Consider the following 12,959-nt stretch of genomic DNA (forward strand, 5'->3'; position numbering starts at 1 on the left):
CACGTGATTTCCGGGTGGGGCCCACGTGATTTCCCCGTGGGGCCCACGTGATTTCCGGGTGGGGCCCACGTGATTTCCGGGTGGGGCCCACGTGATTTCCCGGTGGGGCCCACGTGATTTCCCCGTGGGGCCCACGTGATTTCCGGGTGGGGCCCACGTGATTTCCGGGTGGGGCCCACGTGATTTCCCGGTGGGGCCCACGTGATTTCCCCGTGGGGCCCACGTGATTTCCGGGTGGGGCCCACGTGATTTCCGGGTGGGGCCCACGTGATTTCCCGGTGGGGCCCACGTGATTTCCGGGTGGGGCCCACGTGATTTCCGGGTGGGGCCCATGTGATTTCCGGGTGGGCCCCACGTGATTTCCTGTGGGGCCCACGTGATTTCCGGGTGGGGCCCACGTGATTTCCGGGTGGGGCCCACGTGATTTCCGGGTGGGGCCCACGTGATTTCCGGCTGGGGCCCACGTGATTTCCGCGTGGTGCCCACGTGATTTCCCGGTGGGGCCCACGTGATTTCCCCGTGGGGCCCACGTGATTTCCGGGTGGGCCCCACGTGATTTCCGGGTGAGGCCCACGTGATTTCCCCGTGGGGCCCACGTGATTTCCCCATGGGGCCCACGTGATTTCCGGGTGGGGCCCACGTGATTTCCGGGTGGGGCCCACGTGATTTCCGGGTGGGGCCCACGTGATTTCCGGGTGGGGCCCACGTGATTTCCGGGTGGGGCCCACGTGATTTCCGGGTGGGGCCCACGTGATTTCCGGGTGGGGCCCACGTGATTTCCGGGTGGGGCCCACGTGATTTCCGGGTGGGGCCCACGTGATTTCCCCGTGGGGCCCACGTGATTTCCCCGTGGGGCCCACGTGATTTCCGGCTGGGGCCCACGTGATTTCCGGGTGGGGCCCACGTGATTTCCGGGTGGGGCCCACGTGATTTCCGGGTGGGGCCCACGTGATTTCCGGGTGGGGCCCACGTGATTTCCGGGTGGGGCCCACGTGATTTCCGGGTGGGGCCCACGTGATTTCCGGGTGGGCCCCACGTGATTTCCGTGTGGGCCCCACGTGATTTCCGGGTGGGGCCCACGTGATTTCCGGGTGGGGCCCACGTGATTTCCGGGTGGGGCCCACGTGATTTCCGGGTGGGGCCCACGTGATTTCCGGGTGGGGCCCACGTGATTTCCGGGTGGGGCCCACGTGATTTCCCCGTGGGGCCCACGTGATTTCCCCGTGGGGCCCACGTGATTTCCGGCTGGGGCCCACGTGATTTCCGGGTGGGGCCCACGTGATTTCCGGGTGGGGCCCACGTGATTTCCGGGTGGGGCCCACGTGATTTCCGGGTGGGGCCCACGTGATTTCCGGGTGGGGCCCACGTGATTTCCGGGTGGGGCCCACGTGATTTCCGGGTGGGGCCCACGTGATTTCCCCGTGGGGCCCACGTGATTTCCGGCTGGGGCCCACGTGATTTCCGGGTGGGGCCCACGTGATTTCCGGGTGGGGCCCACGTGATTTCCGGGTGGGGCCCACGTGATTTCCGGGTGGGGCCCACGTGATTTCCGGGTGGGGCCCACGTGATTTCCGGGTGGGGCCCACGTGATTTCCGGGTGGGCCCCACGTGATTTCCGTGTGGGGCCCACGTGATTTCCGGGTGGGGCCCACGTGATTTCCCCGTGGGGCCCACGTGATTTCCCCGTGGGGCCCACGTGATTTCCGGGTGGTCCCACGTGATTTCCGGGTGGGGCCCACGTGATTTCCGGGTGGGGCCCACGTGATTTCCGGGTGGGGCCCACGTGATTTCCGGGTGGGGCCCACGTGATTTCCGGGTGGGGCCCACGTGATTTCCGGGTGGGGCCCACGTGATTTCCCCGTGGGGCCCACGTGATTTCCGGGTGGTCCCACGGGATTTCCGGGTGGGGCCCACGTGATTTCCGGGTGGGGCCCACGTGATTTCCGGGTGGGGCCCACGTGATTTCCGGGTGGGGCCCACGTGATTTCCGGGTGGGGCCCCCGTGATTTCCGGGTGGGGCCCACGTGATTTCCGGGTGGGGCCCACGTGATTTCCGGGTGGGGCCCACGTGATTTCCGGGTGGGGCCCACGTGATTTCCCCGTGGGGCCCACGTGATTTCCGGGTGGGGCCCACGTGATTTCCGGGTGGGGCCCACGTGATTTCCGGGTGGGGCCCACGTGATTTCCGGGTGGGGCCCACGTGATTTCCGGGTGGGGCCCACGTGATTTCCGGGTGGGGCCCACGTGATTTCCGGGTGGGGCCCACGTGATTTCCGGGTGGGGCCCACATGATTTCCCCGTCTGGCCCACGTGATTTCCGGGTGGGGCCCACGTGATTTCCGGGTGGGGCCCACGTGATTTCCGGGTGGGGCCCACGTGATTTCCGGGTGGGGCCCACATGATTTCCCCGTGGGGCCCACGTGATTTCCGGGTGGGGCCCACGTGATTTCCGGGTGGGGCCCACGTGATTTCCGGGTGGGGCCCACGTGATTTCCGGGTGGGCGCCACGTGATTTCCGGGTGGGGCCCACGTGATTTCCGGGTGGGGCCCACGTGATTTCCGGGTGGGGCCCACGTGATTTCCGGGTGGGGCCCACGTGATTTCCCCGTGGGGCCCACGTGATTTCCGGGTGGGGCCCACGTGATTTCCGGGTGGGGCCCACGTGATTTCCGGGTGGGGCCCACGTGATTTCCGGGTGGGGCCCACGTGATTTCCGGGTGGGGCCCACGTGATTTCCGGGTGGGGCCCACGTGATTTCCGGGTGGGGCCCACGTGATTTCCGGGTGGGGCCCACGTGATTTCCGGGTGGGGCCCACGTGATTTCCGGGTGGGGCCCACGTGATTTCTCCGTGGGGCCCACGTGATTTCCCCGTGGGGCCCACGTGATTTCCGGCTGGGGCCCACGTGATTTCCGGCTGGGGCCCACGTGATTTCCGGGTGGGGCCCACGTGATTTCCGGGTGGGGCCCACGTGATTTCCGGGTGGGGCCCACGTGATTTCCGGGTGGGGCCCACGTGATTTCCGGGTGGGGCCCACGTGATTTCCGGGTGGGGCCCACGTGATTTCCGGGTGGGGCCCACGAGATTTCCGGGTGGGGCCCACGAGATTTCCCCGTGGTGCCCACGTGATTTCCGGGTGGGGCCCACGTGATTTCCGGGTGGGGCCCACGTGATTTCCGGGTGGGCCCCACGTGATTTCCGGGTGGGCCCCACGTGATTTCCGGGTGGGGCCCACGTGATTTCCGGGTGGGGCCCACGTGATTTCCGGGTGGGGCCCACGTGATTTCCGGGTGGGGCCCACGTGATTTCCGGGTGGGGCCCACGTGATTTCCGGGTGGGGCCCACCTGATTTCCGGGTGGGGCCCACGTGATTTCCGGGTGGGGCCCAGGTGATTTCCGGGTGGGGCCCACTTGATTTCCGGGTGGGCCCCACGTGATTTCCGTTTGGGGCCCACGTGATTTCCGGGTGGGGCCCACGTGATTTCCGGGTGGGCCCCACGTGATTTCCGGGTGGGGCCCACGTGATTTCCGGGTGGGGCCCACGTGATTTCCGGGTGGGGCCCACGTGATTTCCGGGTGGGGCCCACGTGATTTCCCCGTGGGGCCCACGTGATTTCCCCGTGGGGCCCACGTGATTTCCGGGTGGGGCCCACGTGATTTCCGGGTGGGGCCCACGTGATTTCCGGGTGGGGCCCACGTGATTTCCGGGTGGGGCCCACGTGATTTCCCCGTGGGGCCCACGTGATTTCCGGGTGGGGCCCACGTGATTTCCGGGTGGGGCCCACGTGATTTCCGGGTGGGGCCCACGTGATTTCCCCGTGGGGCCCACGTGATTTCCCCGTGGGGCCCACGTGATTTCCGGGTGGGGCCCACGTGATTTCCGGGTGGGGCCCACGTGATTTCCGGGTGGGGCCCACGTGATTTCCGGCTGGGGCCCACGTGATTTCCGGGTGGGGCCCACGTGATTTCCGGGTGGGGCCCACGTGATTTCCGGGTGGGGCCCACGTGATTTCCGGGTGGGGCCCACGTGATTTCCGGGTGGGGCCCACGTGATTTCCGGGTGGGGCCCACGTGATTTCCCCGTGGGGCCCACGTGATTTCCGGCTGGGGCCCACGTGATTTCCGGCTGGGGCCCACGTGATTTCCGGGTGGGGCCCACGTGATTTCCCCGTGGGGCCCACGTGATTTCCGGGTGGGGCCCACGTGATTTCCCCGTGGGGCCCACGTGATTTCCGGGTGGGGCCCACGTGATTTCCGGGTGGGGCCCACGTGATTTCCGGGTGGGGCCCACGTGATTTCCGGGTGGGGCCCACGTGATTTCCCCGTGGGGCCCACGTGATTTCCGGGTGGGTCCCACGGGATTTCCGGGTGGGGCCCACGTGATTTCCGGGTGGGGCCCACGTGATTTCCGGGTGGGGCCCACGTGATTTCCCCGTGGGGCCCACGTGATTTCCGGGTGGGGCCCACGTGATTTCCCCGTGGGGGCCACGTGATTTCCGGGTGGGGCCCACGTGATTTCCGGGTGGGGCCCACGTGATTTCCGGGTGGGGCCCACGTGATTTCCGGGTGGGGCCCACGTGATTTCCGGGTGGGGCCCACGTGATTTCCGGGTGGGGCCCACGTGATTTCCGGGTGGGGCCCACGTGATTTCCGGGTGGGGCCCACGTGTTTTCCGGGTGGGGCCCACGTGATTTCCGGGTGGCGCCCACGTGATTTCCGGGTGGGCCCCACGTGATTTCCGGGTGGGGCCCACGTGATTTCCGGGTGGGGCCCACGTGATTTCCGGGTGGGGCCCACGTGATTTCCGGGTGGGGCCCACGTGATTTCCGGGTGGGGCCCACGTGATTTCCGGGGGGGCCCACGTGATTTCCCCGTGGGGCCCACGTGATTTCCGGGTGGGGCCCACGTGTTTTCCGGGTGGGGCCCACGTGATTTCCGGGTGGGGCCAACGTGATTTCCCCGTGAGGCCCACGTGATTTCCCCGTGGGGCCCACGTGATTTCCGGGTGGGGCCCACGTGATTTCCGGGTGGGGCCCACGTGATTTCCGGGTGGGGCCCACGTGATTTCCGGGTGGGGCCCACGTGATTTCCGGGTGGGGCCCACGTGATTTCCGGCTGGGGCCCACGTGATTTCCGGGTGGGGCCCACGTGATTTCCGGGTGGGGCCCACGTGATTTCCGGGTGGGGCCCACGTGATTTCCGGGTGGGGCCCACGAGATTTCCTCGTGGGGCCCACGTGATTTCCGGGTGGGGCCCACGTGATTTCCGGGTGGGGCCCACGTGATTTCCGGGTGGGGCCCACGTGATTTCCGGGTGGGGCCCACGTGATATTCGGGTGGGGCCCACGTGATTTCCGGGTGGGGCCCACGTGATTTCCGGGTGGGGCCCACGTGATTTCCGGGTGGGGCCCACGTGATTTCCGGGTGGGGCCCACGTGATTTCGGGGTGGGCCCCACGTGATTTCCGGGTGGGGCCCACGTGATTTCCGGGTGGGGCCCACGTGATTTCTGGGTGGGGCCCACGTGATTTCCGGGTGGGGCCCACGTGATTTCCGGGTGGGGCCCACGTGATTTCCCCGTGGGGCCCACGTGATTTCCCCGTGGGGCCCACGTGATTTCCGGGTGGGGCCCACGTGATTTCCGGGTGGGGCCCACGTGATTTCCGGGTGGGGCCCACGTGATTTCCGGGTGGGGCCCACGTGATTTCCGGGTGGGGCCCACGTGATTTCCCCGTGGGGCCGACGTGATTTCCGGGTGCGGCCCACGTGATTTCCCCGTGGGGCCCACGTGATTTCCCCGTGGGGCCCACGTGATTTCCCCGTGGGGCCCACGTGATTTCCGGGTGGGGCCCACGTGATTTCCCCGTGAGGCCCACGTGATTTCCCCGTGGGGCCCACGTGATTTCCAGGTGGGGCCCACGGGATTTCCGGGTGGGGCCCACGTGATTTCCGGGTGGGGCCCACGTGATTTCCGGCTGTGGCCCACGTGATTTCCGGGTGGGGCCCACGTGATTTCCGGGTGGGGCCCACGTGATTTCCGGGTGGGGCCCACGTGATTTCCGGGTGGGGCCCACGTGATTTCCGGGTGGGGCCCACGTGATTTCCGGGTGGGGCCCACGTGATTTCCGGGTGGGGCCCACGTGATTTCCGGGTGGGGCCCACGTGATTTCCGGGTGGGGCCCACGTGATTTCCGGGTGGGGCCCACGTGATTTCCGGGTGGGGCCCACGTGATTTCCGGCTGGGGCCCACGTGATTTCCGGGTGGGGCCCACGTGATTTCCGGGTGGGGCCCACGTGATTTCCCCGTGGGGCCCACGTGATTTCCGGGTGGGGCCCACGTGATTTCCGGCTGGGGCCCACGTGATTTCCGGGTGGGGCCCACGTGATTTCCGGGTGGGGCCCACGTGTTTTCCGGGTGGGGCCCACGTGATTTCCGGGTGGGGCCCACGTGATTTCCGGGTGGGGCCCACGTGATTTCCGGGTGGGGCCCACGTGATTTCCCCGTGGTGCCCACGTGATTTCCGGCTGGGGCCCACGTGATTTCCGGATGGGGCCCACGTGATTTCCGGGTGGGGCCCACGTGATTTCCCCGTGGGGCCCACGTGATTTCCGGCTGGTGCCCACGTGATTTCCGGGTGGGGCCCACGTGATTTCCGGGTGGGGCCCACGTGATTTCCCCGTGGGGCCCACGTGATTTCCCCGTGGGGCCCACGTGATTTCCGGCTGGGGCCCACGTGATTTCCGGCTGGGGCCCACGTGATTTCCGGGTGGGGCCCACGTGATTTCCGGGTGGGGCCCACGTGATTTCCGGGTGGGGCCCACGTGATTTCCGGGTGGGGCCCACGTGATTTCCGGGTGGGGCCCACGTGATTTCCGGGTGGGGCCCACGTTATTTCCGGGTGGGGCCCACGAGATTTCCGGGTGGGGCCCACGAGATTTCCCCGTGGGGCCCACGTGATTTCCGGGTGGGGCCCACGTGATTTCCGGGTGGGGCCCACGTGATTTCCGGGTGGGCCCCACGTGATTTCCGGGTGGGGCCCACGTGATTTCCGGGTGGGGCCCACGTGATTTCCGGGTGGGGCCCACGTGATTTCCGGGTGGGGCCCACGTGATTTCCGGGTGGGGCCCACGTGATTTCCGGGTGGGGCCCACGTGATTTCCGGGTGGGGCCCACCTGATTTCCGGGTGGGGCCCACGTGATTTCCGGGTGGGGCCCAGGTGATTTCCGGGTGGGGCCCACTTGATTTCCGGGTGGGCCCCACGTGATTTCCGTTTGGGGCCCACGTGATTTCCGGGTGGGGCCCACGTGATTTCCGGGTGGGCCCCACGTGATTTCCGGGTGGGGCCCACGTGATTTCCGGGTGGGGCCCACGTGATTTCCGGGTGGGGCCCACGTGATTTCCGGGTGGGGCCCACGTGATTTCCGGGTGGGGCCCACGTGATTTCCCCGTGGGGCCCACGTGATTTCCGGGTGGGGCCCACGTGATTTCCGGGTGGGGCCCACGTGATTTCCGGGTGGGGCCCACGTGATTTCCGGGTGGGGCCCACGTGATTTCCCCGTGGGGCCCACGTGATTTCCGGGTGGGGCCCACGTGATTTCCGGGTGGGGCCCACGTGATTTCCGGGTGGGGCCCACGTGATTTCCCCGTGGGGCCCACGTGATTTCCCCGTGGGGCCCACGTGATTTCCGGGTGGGGCCCACGTGATTTCCGGGTGGGGCCCACGTGATTTCCGGGTGGGGCCCACGTGATTTCCGGGTGGGGCCCACGTGATTTCCGGGTGGGGCCCACGTGATTTCCGGGTGGGGCCCACGTGATTTCCGGGTGGGGCCCACGTGATTTCCGGGTGGGGCCCACGTGATTTCCCCGTGGGGCCCACGTGATTTCCGGGTGGGGCCCACGTGATTTCCGGCTGGGGCCCACGTGATTTCCGGGTGGGGCCCACGTGATTTCCCCGTGGGGCCCACGTGATTTCCGGGTGGGGCCCACGTGATTTCCCCGTGGGGCCCACGTGATTTCCGGGTGGGGCCCACGTGATTTCCGGGTGGGGCCCACGTGATTTCCGGGTGGGGCCCACGTGATTTCCGGGTGGGGCCCACGTGATTTCCCCGTGGGGCCCACGTGATTTCCGGGTGGGTCCCACGGGATTTCCGGGTGGGGCCCACGTGATTTCCGGGTGGGGCCCACGTGATTTCCGGGTGGGGCCCACGTGATTTCCCCGTGGGGCCCACGTGATTTCCGGGTGGGGCCCACATGATTTCCCCGTGGGGGCCACGTGATTTCCGGGTGGGGCCCACGTGATTTCCGGGTGGGGCCCACGTGATTTCCGGGTGGGGCCCACGTGATTTCCGGGTGGGGCCCACGTGATTTCCGGGTGGGGCCCACGTGATTTCCGGGTGGGGCCCACGTGATTTCCGGGTGGGGCCCACGTGTTTTCCGGGTGGGGCCCACGTGATTTCCGGGTGGGGCCCACGTGATTTCCGGGTGGGCCCCACGTGATTTCCGGGTGGGGCCCACGTGATTTCCGGGTGGGGCCCACGTGATTTCCGGGTGGGGCCCACGTGATTTCCGGGTGGGGCCCACGTGATTTCCGGGTGGGGCCCACGTGATTTCCGGGTGGGGCCCACGTGATTTCCGGGTGGGGCCCACGTGATTTCCGGGTGGGGCCCACGTGATTTCCGGGTGGGGCCCACGTGATTTCCGGGTGGGGCCCACGTGATTTCCGGGTGGGGCCCACGTGATTTCCGGCTGGGGCCCACGTGATTTCCGGCTGGGGCCCACGTGATTTCCGGGTGGGGCCCACGTGATTTCCGGGTGGGGCCCACGTGATTTCCGGGTGGGGCCCACGAGATTTCCTCGTGGGGCCCACGTGATTTCCGGGTGGGGCCCACGTGATTTCCGGGTGGGGCCCACGTGATTTCCGGGTGGGCCCACGTGATTTCCGGGTGGAGCCCACGTGATATTCGGGTGGGGCCCACGTGATTTCCGGGTGGGGCCCACGTGATTTCCGGGTGGGGCCCACGTGATTTCCGGGTGGGGCCCACGTGATTTCCGGGTGGGGCCCACGTGATTTCGGGGTGGGCCCCACGTGATTTCCGGGTGGGGCCCACGTGATTTCCGGGTGGGGCCCACGTGATTTCTGGGTGGGGCCCACGTGATTTCCGGGTGGGGCCCACGTGATTTCCGGGTGGGGCCCACGTGATTTCCCCGTGGGGCCCACGTGATTTCCGGGTGGGGCCCACGTGATTTCCGGGTGGGGCCCTCGTGATTTCCCCGTGGGGCCCACGTGATTTCCGGGTGCGGCCCACGTGATTTCCCCGTGGGGCCCACGTGATTTCCCCGTGGGGCCCACGTGATTTCCCCGTGGGGCCCACGTGATTTCCGGGTGGGGCCCACGTGATTTCCCCGTGAGGCCCACGTGATTTCCCCGTGGGGCCCACGTGATTTCCAGGTGGGGCCCACGTGATTTCCGGGTGGGGCCCACGTGATTTCCGGGTGGGGCCCACGTGATTTCCGGCTGTGGCCCACGTGATTTCCGGGTGGGGCCCACGTGATTTCCGGGTGGGGCCCACGTGATTTCCCCGTGGGGCCCACGTGATTTCCGGGTGGGGCCCACGTGATTTCCCCGTGGGGCCCACGTGATTTCCGGGTGGGGCCCACGTGATTTCCGGGTGGGGCCCACGTGATTTCCGGGTGGGGCCCACGTGATTTCCGGGTGGGGCCCACGTGATTTCCGGGTGGGGCCCACGTGATTTCCGGGTGGGGCCCACGTGATTTCCGGGTGGGGCCCACGTGATTTCCCCGTGGGGCCCACGTGATTTCCGGGTGGGGCCCACGTGATTTCCGGGTGGGGCCCACGTGATTTCCGGGTGGGGCCCACGTGATTTCCCCGTGGGGCCCACGTGATTTCCGGGTGGGGCCCACGTGATTTCCGGGTGGGGCCCACGTGATTTCCGGGTGGGGCCCACGTGATTTCCCCGTGGGGCCCACGTGATTTCCCCGTGGGGCCCACGTGATTTCCGGGTGGGGCCCACGTGATTTCCGGGTGGGGCCCACGTGATTTCCGGGTGGGGCCCACGTGATTTCCGGGTGGGGCCCACGTGATTTCCGGGTGGGGCCCACGTGATTTCCGGGTGGGGCCCACGTGATTTCCGGGTGGGGCCCACGTGATTTCCGGGTGGGGCCCACGTGATTTCCGGGTGGGGCCCACGTGATTTCCCCGTGGGGCCCACGTGATTTCCGGGTGGGGCCCACGTGATTTCCGGCTGGGGCCCACGTGATTTCCGGGTGGGGCCCACGTGATTTCCCCGTGGGGCCCACGTGATTTCCGGGTGGGGCCCACGTGATTTCCCCGTGGGGCCCACGTGATTTCCGGGTGGGGCCCACGTGATTTCCGGGTGGGGCCCACGTGATTTCCGGGTGGGGCCCACGTGATTTCCGGGTGGGGCCCACGTGATTTCCCCGTGGGGCCCACGTGATTTCCGGGTGGGTCCCACGGGATTTCCGGGTGGGGCCCACGTGATTTCCGGGTGGGGCCCACGTGATTTCCGGGTGGGGCCCACGTGATTTCCCCGTGGGGCCCACGTGATTTCCGGGTGGGGCCCACATGATTTCCCCGTGGGGGCCACGTGATTTCCGGGTGGGGCCCACGTGATTTCCGGGTGGGGCCCACGTGATTTCCGGGTGGGGCCCACGTGATTTCCGGGTGGGGCCCACGTGATTTCCGGGTGGGGCCCACGTGATTTCCGGGTGGGGCCCACGTGATTTCCGGGTGGGGCCCACGTGTTTTCCGGGTGGGGCCCACGTGATTTCCGGGTGGCGCCCACGAGATTTCCGGGTGGGCCCCACGTGATTTCCGGGTGGGGCCCATGTGATTTCCGGGTGGGGCCCACGTGATTTCCGGGTGGGGCCCACGTGATTTCCGGGTGGGGCCCACGTGATTTCCGGGTGGGGCCCACGTGATTTCCGGGTGGGGCCCACGTGATTTCCCCGTGGGGCCCACGTGATTTCCGGGTGGGGCCCACGTGATTTCCGGGTGGGGCCCACGTGATTTCCGGGTGGGGCCCACGTGATTTCCGGGTGGGGCCCACGTGATTTCCGGGTGGGGCCCACGTGATTTCCGGCTGGGGCCCACGTGATTTCCGGCTGGGGCCCACGTGATTTCCGGGTGGGGCCCACGTGATTTCCGGGTGGGGCCCACGTGATTTCCGGGTGGGGCCCACGAGATTTCCTCGTGGGGCCCACGTGATTTCCGGGTGGGGCCCACGTGATTTCCGGGTGGGGCCCACGTGATTTCCGGGTGGGGCCCACGTGATTTCCGGGTGGAGCCCACGTGATATTCGGGTGGGGCCCACGTGATTTCCGGGTGGGGCCCACGTGATTTCCGGGTGGGGCCCACGTGATTTCCGGGTGGGGCCCACGTGATTTCCGGGTGGGGCCCACGTGATTTCGGGGTGGGCCCCACGTGATTTCCGGGTGGGGCCCACGTGATTTCCGGGTGGGGCCCACGTGATTTCTGGGTGGGGCCCACGTGATTTCCGGGTGGGGCCCACGTGATTTCCGGGTGGGGCCCACGTGATTTCCCCGTGGGGCCCACGTGATTTCCCCGTGGGGCCCACGTGATTTCCGGGTGGGGCCCACGTGATTTCCGGGTGGGGCCCACGTGATTTCCGGGTGGGGCCCACGTGATTTCCGGGTGGGGCCCACGTGATTTCCGGGTGGGGCCCACGTGATTTCGGGGTGGGCCCCACGTGATTTCCGGGTGGGGCCCACGTGATTTCCGGGTGGGGCCCACGTGATTTCTGGGTGGGGCCCACGTGATTTCCGGGTGGGGCCCACGTGATTTCCGGGTGGGGCCCACGTGATTTCCCCGTGGGGCCCACGTGATTTCCCCGTGGGGCACACGTGATTTCCGGGTGGGGCCCACGTGATTTCCGGGTGGGGCCCACGTGATTTCCGGGTGGGGCCCACGTGATTTCCGGGTGGGGCCCACGTGATTTCCGGGTGGGGCCCACGTGATTTCCCCGTGGGGCCCACGTGATTTCCGGGTGGGGCCCACGTGATTTCCCCGTGGGGCCCACGTGATTTCCCCGTGGGGCCCACGTGATTTCCCCGTGGGGCCCACGTGATTTCCGGGTGGGGCCCACGTGATTTCCCCGTGGGGCCCACGTGATTTCCGGGTGGGGCCCACGTGATTTCCGGGTGGGGCCCACGTGATTTCCGGGTGGGGCCCACGTGATTTCCGGGTGGGGCCCACGTGATTTCCGGGTGGGGCCCACGTGATTTCCGGGTGGGGCCCACGTGATTTCCGGGTGGGGCCCACGTGATTTCCGGGTGGGGCCCACGTGTTTTCCGGGTGGGGCCCACGTGATTTCCGGGTGGGGCCCACGTGATTTCCGGGTGGCGCCCACGTGATTTCCGGGTGGGCCCCACGTGATTTCCGGGTGGGGCCCACGTGATTTCCGGGTGGGGCCCACGTGATTTCCGGGTGGGGCCCACGTGATTTCCGGGTGGGGCCCACGTGATTTCCGGGTGGGGCCCACGTGATTTCCGGGTGGGGCCCACGTGATTTCCCCGTGGGGCCCACGTGATTTCCGGCTGGGGCCCACGTGATTTCCGGCTGGGGCCCACGTGATTTCCGGGTGGGGCCCACGTGATTTCCCCGTGGGGCCCAGGTGATTTCCGGGTGGGGCCCACGTGATTTCCCCGTGGGGCCCACGTGATTTCCGGGTGGGGCCCACGTGATTTCCGGGTGGGGCCCACGTGATTTCCGGGTGGGGCCCACGTGATTTCCGGGTGGGGCCCACGTGATTTCCGGGTGGGGCCCACGTGATTTCCGGCTGGGGCCCACGTGATTTCCGGGTGGGGCCCACGTGATTTCCGGGTGGGGCCCACGTGATTTCCCCGTGGGGCCCACGTGATTTCCCCGTGGGGACCACGTGATTTCCGGGTGGGGCCCACGTG

The sequence above is a fragment of the Ovis canadensis genome, chromosome 6 (genome assembly GCF_042477335.2).
Source record: "Ovis canadensis isolate MfBH-ARS-UI-01 breed Bighorn chromosome 6, ARS-UI_OviCan_v2, whole genome shotgun sequence".
Taxonomy (NCBI): domain Eukaryota; kingdom Metazoa; phylum Chordata; class Mammalia; order Artiodactyla; family Bovidae; genus Ovis; species Ovis canadensis.